The sequence below is a fragment of the Gambusia affinis genome, linkage group LG23 (genome assembly GCF_019740435.1).
Source record: "Gambusia affinis linkage group LG23, SWU_Gaff_1.0, whole genome shotgun sequence".
NCBI lineage: Eukaryota > Metazoa > Chordata > Actinopteri > Cyprinodontiformes > Poeciliidae > Gambusia > Gambusia affinis.
In genome coordinates this window covers 18361743-18376869 of record NC_057890.1, presented here as the reverse complement: position 1 = coordinate 18376869, position 15127 = coordinate 18361743, and the positions used below count along the sequence as shown (strand labels likewise).

The 15127-nt window shown below is 40.2% G+C and overlaps 1 protein-coding gene across 3 annotated transcripts in view; it reads left to right on the top strand.

Annotated features, from left to right (window-relative positions):
* LOC122826395 (plexin-B2-like) overlaps positions 1-15127 on the top strand; it is a 123555-nt gene that overhangs the window by 39274 nt on the left and 69154 nt on the right. For all 3 annotated transcript variants that reach the window (XM_044108190.1, XM_044108191.1, XM_044108189.1), the window contains exon 3: positions 7839-7875. The gene's annotated coding sequence lies outside the window, so the exon portion shown is untranslated. The remainder of the gene's footprint in view (positions 1-7838; positions 7876-15127) is intronic.

The window sequence follows — 15127 nt, the reverse complement described above, 5'->3', positions numbered from 1 at the left end:
ACGTTCACACCTCCCCAAACAAGCCGGACTTTCTAGTCAAACAAACTGGAGTTAAATTAAAGCGGACTGAACAGAGCTGGTGTGAATGCAGCCTCTGTCAAAATATTGCAGAAGTAAACAAATTTCCATGAGTGAATAAAGCCAGGACACGCTGGAGGGACTCTGTCCTGGACTTTCCTCCAGAACCTTTTATCTTTGTGATAAGTGAAAAGGATTTTCTGTCTTTCTGACAAAACATGTTGAAAGAAAACTAATCTGAAAGATCCACAGATCTTTGTGTTGCTGTGCTCTCCTGTCAGGAGTAAAGGGTTTGTGATCTTTTCCTAGACGTCTTTAGAAAGTGGCAGCAGACACTGAAAGGAGAGATGGTTACAGGATAGAGGTGGGAGCGAGCACATCTGGTTCTACTCAACATGACTGAGATTCCTCAGAGACGGGGGGAGCCGGAGCGAGCGAGCTGGTCTCCTGCACCACCGCCTGTCCGTCCCAAAGGACTTCGGATCAGAAACAGAAATCCAAGACGTAGAAAATCTGATGCAACCAAAGGGTGTGGAAACACTTCAGACTCTGGTCTTCAATCACACCCACTTCAGTCAATACTAATGTTCTTTTCCACATTTCAAAGTGGAAAATACTTTTATGATCCTTCCAGCTCCTTCCTGGCAAATCTGCAGCGAAACATCAGATTTTTAGGACAATCCAGGAATTCCCAGACAAGACTAAAAACAACCCGGAGACTGAATTTATTAAACCTGCTACTAAAGTTCAAACAGATCCAGGTTGAATCCACTGGAGTTGCACCAAATCATCTTGAACAACTGGAGCCTAGTAAAAGTTTTTGGTCTTTATTATCAGATTTAACAGAGTTAAACCAGCACCAGCTTTTCACTGGGAAACAATCATCTGCACCAACATCACAATCCTTAGTACTTTGAGTAGTTTTACTCAAGTTTCCAGATATTTCTATGTATACATCTTCATGTCATCTGGTTAAAAAGGTCAAACCACAACTGATCCATCTAACAAGACAAGAAGCACGTTAGGGTCAATGGAAAGTAATGAGCTTAACGACCAAAGAAATCTCTAAAAATACACCAAAGACGACTGACGTCTGTCTAAACCAGGAGTGACCTGCCTGACCCTTGGACTGATGGCCAATCAGGGAGGAATGTGAGGGAAACACGGAGGGGAATCCAAATTACAGAAGACTAAACAACTCCCACGGCGCACCAGAAGCTCTGGTGGACATTAGAGACGTCTTCATATCATTTTTTTTGTTAAAAATACTAAGCAAACTCTTAGCGTTGCTTCTTCCCGATTGGCCAACTCGCGTTTGAGATTTTTAAAAATTTCCCATTTGACATGTGAATGTTGGTGAGTGAAATCGGTTCGTGTGCGACGAGTTAATCCTGCTGTGTAACTCGACACCACACTGTACAACCAAACCTGTTGTAGTTAAGATTTTCATTGTCAGGTTTTGAAAATTGTCAGATAATTTACCAACCTTGTTGTGTGAACCAAACAAACATATTTGGGATTTTAATGTTTTTATGAGTTATCTTTAGGAATTTATTATAAAATGATATAATTTACAGTGTCCCACTGTTCAGAACAGGGTATCTTACCATGACGCTGCTTTTTTTCCTCATACATAGGATCAGCAAAACTCTGAAAAACATATGATGAGGTAGGTGATGCCATCAGTTTCAAGCATCCAGCATCCCGAAGTGAGATCATTTTCACCAGCACAGACTGAGTGTTTGAATAGTTTAGCTAGGACATTTGATATGAATACGTTAGCAGTGGATAAAACACCTTTAGGTCAATTTAGTTAGCATTTTTCATACTAGGCCAGATGAAAATGTTGGACCTTCTGGATGACAAGCGGCTGAGTGATACTAAAAATGACCATAAATATCTAGAAAGAAGATTTATGGACATGGTGACCAGAGAACATTGAGGAATATAGAAAATATGTAACTGTAGAGTTAATTACCTGCTTCTGTCTGATTTGTGGTAATCGGAGATTTATTTTTAAGTTCAAAACAGCCTCTCACACCAAGGCCACCTCCACAGAAACTAATTGTGCATGCAGAAGGCCTTTAAAAAAATAATATTCCAAACACATAATCTAATCAGAAAAGAACAGCAACCTCTGAAAGCTGCAGCAGTGGAAATCTTAACTTGTCTCTCTGTGTGCCAGAGAAAATGAAATGCCAAGCCTGGCTAAGGACATAATGAAAAAGCTATTATCAGCATAAGCTTTCATCAGCACAGCATTCAGCCGTGTTGAATACGAACTGATTCTCTCATCTCGTGCCGTTCCAATCTGAACGCTGGGATATAATAAAGGAGGTGAGATAAGAACGAAAGATCACTTTTTTCCATCTGAAGACATGCATCAGCACATTTACTGATGAGCCGGAGCTTTCACAAACAGACGTTCTCGCAAAGGCCATGACAATCAACGCGTCGTCGTCGCTTTAATTCACGAAGCAACTCTATGCATTTGAAAATCTAGATTTGCTTCCAGTTTTTATCCTGCTTCTCATTTTCCTTCCTTTATTTTGCATCTTATTATTGGCATTCTCTTCAAGTCTCCATCCATCCATCAGCCAGGTCCAGAACTACAGTCTGAATTCAGATGTAGCCTCATACAATATTCACAGCTACTCTGAATAATGCATATTACGATACAATATTCTGACTATTTTCAGGGTGTATTAGGCTCTAATGAAGACGGGCTGATGTCTATGAAGGAGGCATCAATTTGTATAGAAAACCAAACCAAACCAAAATGGTGCAGAAATGTTTAAGCATTGTTTTTTTTTTTTTACTTTTCTGGCCAAGACTCCCGAAGTTTTGGCCAAGCAGTTACCTTCATTCACAGTTTTGTGAATCCCATTTAGTTGAAACGGTTCTACTCAGAGTCTCAAACCTTTTGATTCAGATTGATTCAGGTAAATGTTCTGTGTTGCTTATATTAGTTCTGACGTCAGATTTTGACCTGTTGACAATCAGATAGTTGGGCTGGTATTCCAGATTCTGCTTTTAAATTACAGTTTGGTCTACTTTAATTCAACTCCCGTCCGTTAAAGTCTGATTTGTTTGGGGAGGTGAGTGTGTAATTGGACCCCCAAAAAATCAAACTCTGGTCCGCCTACAAACCTCGATCTGATTTGCTTGAAGTGAACTCTGGTTCGGTTCGAATTGATGTGAATTACAAGAGGACTGGAGACTGTTCCAAAAGCACAATGTGGACTACAGCGCAGGGCATTCTGGGTAAAAACAACCAAAGCTAACGTGTTAGCCTAGCGCTAGCAGCAGAAATGTCTCCTGGTCTGCAGCCAAAGACTAAAGAGAAATCCTCCAACACTAAAATCTGACGCCTCCATCTTGTTTCCATCTGGTGAAGAAGGAAGTTGCTCTCAGTGTCTTCAGAGGTTTTTGTGTGGTTTCCTTCAGTGGTTGTTGGTGCAGCGCCCCCACAGGCCAGGAGGGGAACAGGCTGGTCAGAGGGTTTGGTTACCAACCACAGATAACCACAGCAGCTGGAAACAGAACAATCGAACCAAGTGTACTGGATTTGGTTCGAACAGTGGCTACTGGAGTTAAATTTTGTCGACAGAGGCCACGCCCCTCAGTGTTTCTAACCTATGAACTTCTGGTACTTCCAGGAACTCCAGATAGGTTGGAGTAATGACATTTGACTGGAAGATGACAGGTTCCTGGCAGCTTAATGTTTGATTCTCCTCAACTACTTGGAAGATAGTTTGTAACTTGTTTCTCAACACGTTTCTTGCGACTCTTTTTACAGTGTTTGATGTGATCAATCCCCCTGAGACATTTATTTATATTTTTTGTTACTTTCAGTGATAGTTAATTCTCTTTTTGATTGATTTTGCCTAATATGGACCACTTTGTACCTCAGATTTCTCTGGAATTGTTTTTCCTTTTTTATGTGTCTAACTTTAGCTCTCCAAATATACCACCATAAACGCTCAGATGCTTCTACTGGCACCAATCTGTTTAGTTTCCACATCACTTCATGCCCGGGTTTCCTCCATGGCCGGATCAGAACCTGCCAATACAGCCAGATTCAACATTCTCAGTCGGAGGGTTAAACAAACGGCTGCAGCTCCATTTGATTTTATCTCCTCTTTATCATTTCCAACCTTCCACCTTCTCATTCCTTCCTCTCCATTGGCTTCTATGGGGAATTTTATTGTTTTTACTGGAACCAAAATGTCTCTGGAAGTTCAAAGCCTTCAGAATTAAATAATATTATAAATATAAATATACCATCTCTGAACTGTCAGATAATTTACCAATCTGACACAAACATGTTTGGAAATGTAATGTTTTTATAAGTTATCTTTAGGAATTTATTATAAAATGGGTGGATTATTTACAGAGTCCCACTGTTCAGGGTATCTTACTTTAGCCACGATGTTGCTTTTTTCCTCACACATAGAGTTTAGAAAAACATCCGATTTTCCTCCGATCAGCTCGTCTCTTTCTGCTTTGTCAGTATTTAAGTGAAAAGCTGATCATTTCCCGTCCTGATGGCTCTTCCGGTGAAGCAGACCCGGAGCAGAACCCCACAGGGTTCTGACCCGCATTCCTTCGGCCTCATAAACAACCTGATTAGCTGCGTCTGTCCTGTGATCCGGCGACACGGAGCGCCGGCCGGCGGAGACCAAATGCTGTTTGGTGTTTGGGAATCGGGTCGAGAGGAAGTTGGGTTTTCCAACTTGTGCTTATTTTTTGTGATGTTTTGCAGCTGAGATTGAGCCGCAGGACAGTGTGGGAATGTAGTATTTCTGCAGGCCTGAGGTCCAGAGGGAACCCAGCGCTCCACTGCTGCAGCTCCTGCTCTAATTGTTGAAACTCCCACATGAACAAGCCTCTATGCACGTTCGCATTTATTTAATCATTCACACATTTTTGAGTGTTTTGCTTAAGGGGAACTTATACCGATGATTGTAGAGTTTCTGCAGAACAACACTGCAAAAACACAATCATGCCAATTATTTGTATTTAAATTTTAATAAATTGTAATTTAAATTTGTTACAAATTCTCTGAGAGAAAATCTCAAAGTGAAACTTTGTGTGATTCTTGCTAGCTTGACAGCTAGCTTAAATATGTTGGTACACTTAAATTTAGATGAAACTAACTTACAAGTACATTTTCAGCAATATATAGGAGCTTGTTTTAAGGAAATAAGTTCTTGATATTGATGGAAAAGTAGTAGTTCTATTGACATGATTTAACTTCTAACGAGAGGAAATTATCTTGTAAGTAAATTTATCTGCTGATAAATGTCAACATTTAGAAAGTGTTTACAGAAAACAAGCTCCTCTATTTTGTTGAAAGGTTTCTTAATAAGTTAGTTTAGAGTTATTTCAGATGTAATGAGATATTTACACTAGAAATGAGACTAAAACTACTTGGTAAGACTTTTTGTTTTTGCAGTGAAGTGACGTTTTTATGCAGCGTTGTTGTGTTTTCAGCAGCAGGTCTTTCTGAGCGAACATGCATCACGCTCTGAGTGTTGATGCTGCAGCCGCTGTTTGGATTGTCTTTCTTGGCACAAGCCTCCTGACCCGTGCTGTGTGTGTTTGTGTGTGAAACAGAGGGTGTGTGTTTTTTCCTGGCATCGGGGTCAGACAGCGAGCAGGTCTGGACCTGCTGAGTGAGTCTGTCCCCCGTCTGCCTGAAAGCTGGAGGAAAACTGCTGTCCACTCCTTCAACGTTACGCTTTGAGAGTCATTTTACTCCAAATTATGTACATTATTATAACAAGAATAGAGATGGATGTAATAAATTCTTTATTTCATTTGTAGCAGAAACTTAAATTAACAAAAATTCAGAGAGAAATTAAAAGTCATATTTAAAAGAGTCAACAGATTTTGACAGTTATAGGGAGGCACTCTAGCTAGAAGCAATAACTAAAGACTGTTGGTTTCCATGGTGATTTTATTAAAATACAGAAAGAAAACTAAATTATCTTAACCACTTTGTAAAAAGGGAAAGACAAGAGAGCATAAAGTCTGGAAATGATCTCAAGAAAATAACATTACAAACTTTTTAAAACCTTTTTGTTTTTTTTGTACAGAAGTTCCAGGCGGAACCTTTGTAATCTGTTCCTGGTACGCCCGTAAACCTGACCCCCGTCTGTCAGTTATAACATCCATCCATCCATCCATCCAGAACTTTTGTATTTATTTTTCATCTGAGCCAGAATGGGTCGATGGTTCTGGAGGTTTGGCCTGGTAGAAGCAGGAAATCTGTGGGAACCTCTATTGTATCCAAATCGGATCGACTCCGGTCCAAACACTAATAAGCCCGTCAGCTCCTCTCAGCTCGGCTTCCCTGGGTCCAAATCCTTTCAGAATAAAATCCTCCTGATCATTAACCGGATCCCTTAATCCCAGCTGATGCCGTATCGGCTGCCAGGACGGATCCCAGGTACTTTGAGATGATGGAAGGGAAACCGTCGGACTGATGCGCTGCCATCTGGATGTTTGGATCAGAACATATGGCCGGCCCGTCTCTGCCATCCAGAAGCATATGGCTGCCTGAGATAGAGCGGAGACGGAGCGGGCGGTTCTGCTGGGCAGCACCGAGGGCCTCCGGATTGTTAGAAGAGCTGCCAAACAAACTTCACACACACACACTCCGCTCATGGCTGCGTGCGCGACACTGATTCTTGTCCTCCTTGAGTGAATAAAGCTACCTGTAAACTGGGGCTTACTCAGCATTATTTTCTTTCTCCTCTCTGCGTCTCATTTGCAAATAGATGTTCTCGTTTTAAAAGCGTTCGCTCTGCTGTTGAGCGTGTTATCGTTAGCGGAGGAACACAGCGACTCTGCTCCGGTTTCAAATTAAAATGCCTGCAGTGGAATGTGTTTCCTGATGAAAGGCCGTGTTTGAAGCGGGCAGCGCTCCAGCTTTCCTCCATTCTTTCTCTGCTCCCAGATAATACAAGATTTCTGGCCGTTTGTTTGAATTAATTATGAGAAATAATTATGTTTTACATTTGTGGGTGTAAGCCTGGTTTCACTGTGACACAGAGGCGTCTCTGTAGCTGGAAGCTGGATTCATGATCACACTGGCACCTCCAGAGGTTTGGCTGGATCCAGATGTTCAGACGGTTCTGATGAAGGGAACCGAGTTATTCATCCAATTATTTATCCATCATCCATTCAATTCTTCATCTGTTCATTCATCCATTTATCATAGTTTATCAATCCATCCATCCTCCTTCCAATTGTTTGTCCATCCAGCCATTTATTCATCCATCCATCCCTCCGTCCATCCATCCATCCCTCCATCCATCCATCCCACCGTTCGTCCATCCATCTGTCCGATCATTGTTCCGTCTAGTCTGGCCAATATTCCCTTTCTGTCCTGCCAGCTGTAATTATTAGCTTGGATCTGACAGATCAATGTTATGTTGTGTTTTCTTGTGAAGTAGAAGAAAAATAACGGTTCATTTTCTTTTTTGTTTGTTTTTTTGCTAAACTTCAGATGAAGAAGTTTAACTGAATTTCTTCAGTTCAGCTAAACTTTCATGGTTCGAACATCTGGACATTTTATGTTGTTCTTTGCTTCTTTAAAACTTAGCTGAAGCTCCGTCAGATTGTTTGAAGATCAGCTGTGTGTCTTAATCCAAAATCCTGCCTCAGATTCTCAGTCTGGGCTTTGACTATGCCATTCTAACCCCTGAATCTGCTTTGATCTAAACCAGGGGTGTCCAGATTGTGGCCCCCAACTGCAGTTCAACAGTGATGCAAACCTCTTTCCTCCTAACAGATGTGTTTGTCTCTTTCAGGAGATCGAGGTCATCAGAGGTCGCTCACTTTGATCAGGTAAGGATGCTTTTATTTTGAAATCGGATCATCGGTCTTTGTGGATTCTGTCGTAGTTTTTCCTTTTCGCCCTGATGGCTGCGTTGACGTTTTGACAGTACAGCTGCTTTCTTCAGCTGGATCTCTGTGTTTCTTTGTAATCATTCAAGGTCAAAGGTTAATTTCAGGCTCCAGGCTGTTTCTCTAACACTGCACACAGAGATGAAGTCATTACTGAAACAACACACTGTGTTTTTTATTTTTTTATCTATTACTTTTATCACCTCAGGCTATTTTATTGTGACTTTTTGTGTCAGAGCAGCAGAAAGCGGCGAACAATCGTGACGTGGAAAGAAAGTGATGCTGCAATTTTTTACAAATAAAACCAGAAAAACACATTTTCATTCACCTCATGTAATCCAAACCTTTTAAAAGTTCCAGATTTAGTGAGGAATCATAACGACAACAAAACCTGGATTATAATTAGTGATTTTTGTCGCAGCTCCACAAACACAAACACTGCTTTTGAATACATTTCTTTTGGACACACGTCACATAAAAAGAGATTTTTATCAATAAACCTCTCACAGCAACACCATGTAATTTTATTTTGAAAGTAATTGATATTTATTGACACTTTTATTGAACAAACAGTGGAGAAAATTGTGAAAATAATTATTCTGACATTCATTGCCTGGAATTTATTATGACAACAAAAAAAATCAAAGTTCTTATCATGATTCTAAATTTTTCACGATAAATGATAAACAATATGATAAATAACCACTTCTAATGTTAAGAGACTGAACGGACCGTCCTCATAGCAATACACGGTGGTGGCAGCATCATGTTGGTCAGACGCTGTATAATCCTAGTCAGAGGCTGTAAAACAGGGGTGTCAAGCTCCAGTCCTCAAGGGCCGGTGTCCTGCAGTTTTTAGATGTGCCACAGGTACAAAACACTGGAATGAAATGACTTAATTACCTCCTCCTTGTGCAGATCAGTTCTCCACAGCCTTGCTAATGACCTAATTATTCTATTCAGGTGAGGTGCAGTGGAGGCACATCTAAAAGTTGCAGGACAGCGGCCCTTGAGGACTGCAGTTTGACACGCCTGCTGTAGAAAACTTGAAACTGGGTGAAGCTTCATGTCCTAGTCAAAGCCCAGGTCTAAATTTGAATTGAAATCTGTTGCCGGGCTGTGACCCGATTAACACAGATGTTTTCCATCAGACTGATTTTCCTCTGTTTTATGAAGGAGAAAGAGCAGAAATCAGACTTTTTCTGGTTTTAACAGACTGAATTATTTCAGTTTCTTTCCTCCAGCTCAGAATCTGAACAGTTTTCTGTGTAGGTTTGAATTTCTGACCAGTGGAGTCATTTATCAGCATTTCCAGTTCAGATAAGGAGCCCGAGGCATCAGAAACCCTTGCTGGACCAGAATCAGCCCTCCCAGTGTGACCAGTCGATTTAAATGGCCGTCACATCTGAATGTGTGGTTTTCTATGATCCGCTCGCGCTCTGCCAGCTCGCATTACAGTGTGACGCCTCTGTGTGAGACTTTCCTCCCTCCATCGCCCGTCATGGCCGTCGTTTCCAGCACAACTTCTACTCAAACCTTTCTTCAGTACACACCTTTGTTTTCTGTCTGATTCAATTTCATCATTTTCATTTAAACTCTGGAACAGAGGCAGATTCTTTGGGTTCAGCTGGCTCATTGCTTAATGTTTATTACCTGGACAAAAACTTAAAAAAATTACCTTTAGAGATGCACCAATCCGCTTTAATCCGACTCCAGTCCGTTTGCCTAGAAAGTCCGGTTCGTTTGTGGAGGTGTGAATGCACGAAAATCCAAACTCTGGTCCGCCGACGAACCTCGACCTCGGTTTGTTTGAATTGAGCTCCGTTACACCAAGTGGGCTGGAGACCGCTCCAAAAGCAGGCTGTGGAGTACAGCGCAGGGCATTCTGGGTAAAAACAGCCAAAACAAACATGCTAGCCCAGTGCCAGCAGGAGAAACGGCTGCTTTCTAGAAATCCATTTTTGTTTCCATGCAGTGAAAAGGAAGCTGCGCTCAGTGTTTTCTTGGTGTTGTTTCTTTCAGTGGTTCTTGGTGCAGCGCCCCCACAGGCCAGGAGGGCAACAGGTTGCTCAAGTGGTTTGGTTGGTTTGATGACCAGAACCGAGCAGGTTCTGATAAAAACAGCCTTTAGATGACCTTGGAAAAACAAACTTCTAACGTTTTTAACTGAATTTGATTATAAGTGAGGATGTTAGCAGTTCATAATTCACCCAAGTCTTTAAGTCTTTCCTTTAACTTATAGAAACCCCTGACTGCTGGAGTTCATTCAACTACTTCCTGGTCTGGATGAGCTATTTCGAGCTTTGACTAGGTCGTTCTGGAAGCTCAATGTTAAACCAGTTTGAATGTTTGGGATCAGCGTCCATCTGAGCCCAAATGTTGATTTCAGTTCATCTATTTTAGGTCGAGTCCCTTTTTATTATTCCATCTGCTTTTTGCAACACACCAGTAAACCCTCAGTATCATGCTGCCACTGCCGTGCTCGACAGTCAGGGCAGTGTTGAGTTGTGTAAGATCTTCCTCTTATTAGAAACTACGAAAGAAAAGCTAAAGTACCAGAAACCGGAGAAAGTTTTAATAAAGCCGTTTCTGTCCAGTCAGTCGGGTCAGAGTTCTGGTCTGCATGTGTGGGTCCAGCTGACTGTTGTGTTTGGCCAAAACCCAGTGTTTTTATCGGCCTCCGAGCCGGACCGGAGTCAGCTGGACCGGAGTCAGCTGGACCGGAGTCAGCTGGACCGGAGTCAGGTGGACCGGAGTCAGGTGGACCGGAGTCAGCTGGACCGGAGTCAGCTGGACCGGAGTCAGGACTCGGTGTGTGTCCATCTTCTCCACCGCTTGTTAATTTATGACCTTAACCATGAAAAGAGGTGAAGAATTAAAGATGGAGGGAGAAAACTGGGCCGATGGAAAAAGTCTGGATGGTTTAAATGTGCAGAGAATGAAAAGGGAAGAAAGGCGAAGGCGTGACAGACTTGGAAGGCAAAGTTGATGACTTGGAGCTGAGTTTTATCAGCTGCCAACTGCTGCTGGTGTGTGTGTGTGTGTGTGTGTGTGTGTGTGTGTGTGTGTGTGGTATGAGTGAATGGTTTCAGGCTTGTCGTCAGTGTTTTACTGGGTTCAGTCTGGATGGATGAACGCTCGTGTGCTTTTCTCTATTTTCTTTCCTGCGGCCTTTCCTTGGTTGCAGACCAGAGGGGCAGCGTTGCTGGCCAGACGTCTGTTTTCTATCAGCGCTGTTGCTAAATCTTAATGTTCTTCGTTTTAGAGCTGAGCAGAAAACAAAGCCGCCGCTTTTAAGGATTTGGATCCGTGTTCTTCTGCTTTCAGGCTCCGTTTAGTTTGGATCCGATTATAAGAGAGAATTTGTATTTTGGAGCTGAATTGTGTGGATGAGAAATGATTGGTGGCTTCTAAGAGTTGTTACAAAGAAAAGTCTGAAAAGTGTGGCGTACACCTGAATTAATCAGTTAACTCTGGCCTTTGTCTAAACATTTTGTCATAAAATAATCAAAAGTGCTTTCAGCTAAAATAAAGGAAATAAAGTAGTTTTTTGCAGTATTGAATCAATTACATTAATTTTTTTTGCTACACTGCACTTTTTACTTTTAATTTTATTAAGAAGTATTTCTACTCTTGAGTAAAATTTCTGGATTTTCTACCCACTGAATGAAAAACAAACATTTTAACCTAAACTTCACCAGATGGAGACACACCTGCAGTTTCTGTTCAAGTTTCAAGTTTTTTCTTGAACAAAACTGATTTGAAAACATTTTAATTCGTCTGATTTTGGTTTTTATTGTATAAATTCTCATTTTGGTTCTTAAAATGCCAAAATTTCCACTTCACTTTATATTTTGGTCCATCTAATGTAATTTTTAAGTATTAATTGATAGATAATTTGATCAGTTACTCAGTACTTCAGTAAAATCTTTGGGTTCTCTACCCACCTCTGGTAGTTGCTACCCAACACTTTGTATTATTTATCCTATTTGTTTTTCTGCTTCCCTCAGTTGATGATAAATTTGTGTGAAAATGTGCAGAAAACCCAGTTCAGAGGAGACGTGTTTGCCGTTTGTCCTTCACTCCTGTCTAGCTCATCTCTGCTCTTCTGACTTTCATCAATCAGCCATAATGAGAACCTAAACAGCCCTTAATAGCTGTATTAATAATAATCACGGCTTGTGTGTCATTTTTAGCTGCAGGAGAGTCACAAACACCCAACAGCTGTGTCTTTTCTTCCATCTGGCGCCCCGAGGCGTCCCTCTATTGTTGGTCCAAAGCAGCACTTTGTTGCTCCTCAGTAGGAGTTGGCTGTCGGTCCTTTGATTGCTTTTTCTGTCCTGAAGACGGCTGAGTCAGGGATACCTGCGGCTCTCTGCTGTTAAACAGCAGACTGGGAAGGTTCCAGTGAAAAGGAGGAAGAAAAGGAGGAAGAAGGAGGCAGACTTTCTACGTTTTAAAGGTGTTTTCACACCTGATAGTCTGATAGACTTGGTTTGATTAGGGACAAAAATGCCAACTTTAGTTAAATTTTCAGCTTGTGTGGTTCCAATTTCTATTTCATTAATTGAAAAGCCTATTCCCCTCCTTGCCTGTGGGGGCGCTGCACTAAAAAGGAAAAATGGAGCGGTATCGGATTATAGCATTTAAAGGATTTTTTTACTGATATAAAAACTGGTTTGTACATCGTCTATTAGCCGCTAATGCTAGCGACGCTCCTCAGGCGACACACTGAGTCATTCTGTTCCAGAGCTGGAATCCGTCACATCAGTGTTCATAGCGGCATTATTTCTTACCCAATTTCTATAAAATATTTTAAATAAATATTAAATTAAAGTTGAGAAAAATGTTAAATATATTTTCTCCCTGGATGTAAATAAATCTATAAACAGTTTGGTTTCTGTCGAGATGTGAGAGAGTACTAAGCAAATTCCTCTTTTATTTTGCTCAATAATTGAATTTTACATAATTTGCGCTGCTAAAATTGGTTTGTTAAAATTTATACTTCATTAAATCTTTCTTCCTATTTGATTTTGTGTTGATATCACCAGGTTCTACAAGCAAACGGGGCAAATAGTCCAGTTTTTGTTGTTGAAGGTTCAAACGTTACAGCTGCTGCAGTGCGCCGCAGCAAAGAGAAAATAACGGCGATGAAAAACTAGAAACACTTATATTCTGCTTTTTCTCACTTTCTGTTACGCTACGCTACATGCAAACTTGTTGCCATAGCAAGCTAACACTGCAGTGGTTGATTAACTTAAACATCTGCTCTACTGATGATCTGTCAGAGTTGGTGTTTAGGTCTCCTTTATTATTATTATTTTGTAACTGAACTGAAACACAGAATTCCACAGCATGTCTACGGTTGCGGTTGTCATAGTCAAGCTAGCATGACCTACTTTCTTCTCCCTTGGTGTTTTTTTTCTTTATTAAAACTTTTTCCTGACCTTGTTTTGTAGTTGTAGCAAAGCGCTGTGTCCCTTTTTCTTTTGTATGTCAGGCGTCCATTTAACATTTAGCGAGTTATATGGATAATGGCTAAAACCAATGCTAGCCATCGTTAGCAAGCAGCTTCTTGGGGTCCATAGTTAACTTCCTGCTTTTGGAGCGGTCTCTGATCCGCTTGCATTCACACTGCATTGGAACCAAACCAGAGACGCTGTGCAGCTCTGATGGCTTTAACAGCTTCCTCTCCGCTCTTTCATTCTTTCATTCCTCTCTCTGTGAGCGAGGGAGTCGGCCCACAGCAACAGATTCAGATTTAATGCCTTTCACATATGACGACGGAACCCACATGAGTCGTGCTGCAAGTGAAACGCATGGTTGTTGTTTTTGTTTCAAAATTAAATCAGCAAATCTGTATTCAGCACAAACTTTTATTAGTCATAAACAAACTGAAGCATTTTTTCCACCCATGCCACAGACTATAATACTGAATTTCTGCCTGGAAATTAAATCCTTTAGCCAAACTAAATGGCTTTTAGTCCCAGTGGGTAAAACACACTCAAAAAGAATTTTAAAAAGACGTTCAACCATCTAAAACCCCAAAGCTGGAGGTTAGAATAAAAATACCTAAATTAAAGCCTTAAGTAATGAGTCTGCAAAGATGCATGTTGCAGAAGTTTCAGATGAGAAATTTCATGGCAGTTAGAAAGCAAAGAACAAAACACCCAGAACAAACATAGTGACAGCAAAATGGAGAGAAATCTGTTTGGTTACAAGGAAAGAAAACGTTTCAAAAGTTTAAATTAGAAAAACAGAAAAATAATTTTAAAAATTGAAACAAATCACACAAATTTGCAAAGTCAGTCTCAAATTACAGTGGCAACTTTTGAGCTTTTAATGTCAAAATACATTCATTAACTTAAAACAAGCTCCAATATCTTACTTAAATGTTATTTATAAGTTAGTTTTTTATATTTTAAATGATCTAAGTTATTTGCACTACAAACTAGACAAAACGATTTTGGTTAGATTTTGTCTTTTTACAGTGTAGAGTTGATGTTTAAGTATCTTCAATAATTACAAATAATTACTTGGCCATATTTTCAAATTTCCTGTCAACCTTTAACTGTAACTTGTTACATTTATTCAGTTACATTTACTTCAGTAACTCTTTTGAAAAAAATTTGCTACATGTACTTTTTACTTTTACTTGAGTATCTTTATTTTGATTTAACTCTACTTTAAAATGTCTGGATTTTCTTCCCACTAAATGAAAAACAAAAATGTTTAAACCAAAAAGTCACCAGACTCAGAGTTCAGTTTCTGTTAAAGTTTCATAAGTTATTTATTTATCTTTTGCCTGATTTTGTTATTTTTTGTTACTTATTATTGTCAATTATTGTCAGTTTGGTTCTTGAAATACCTAAATTTCCACTATTTTTTAGATTTTGGTCCATCTGATGATCCAATTTTTAATTATTAAATGATAGATAATTAGATCAGTAACTCAGACTTTGATTTACCAAATACTTTTTTACTTTTGAGTCATTGCTCAGACGGCTGCGTTTTCCTTTTGCTTGAGTAAAAATACTTTTACTTCAGTATAATTTTGCGGCTGACCTCTGCAGAAGACTTCCTGTTTGTGCGTTCAGCATTTAGTTGGGATAAATGGCCGACAGCATCCGGAGGATCGAATTATTCTGTCAACATTACATTCCTTCTGATATGAATTTCTGCCGGTTTGTCT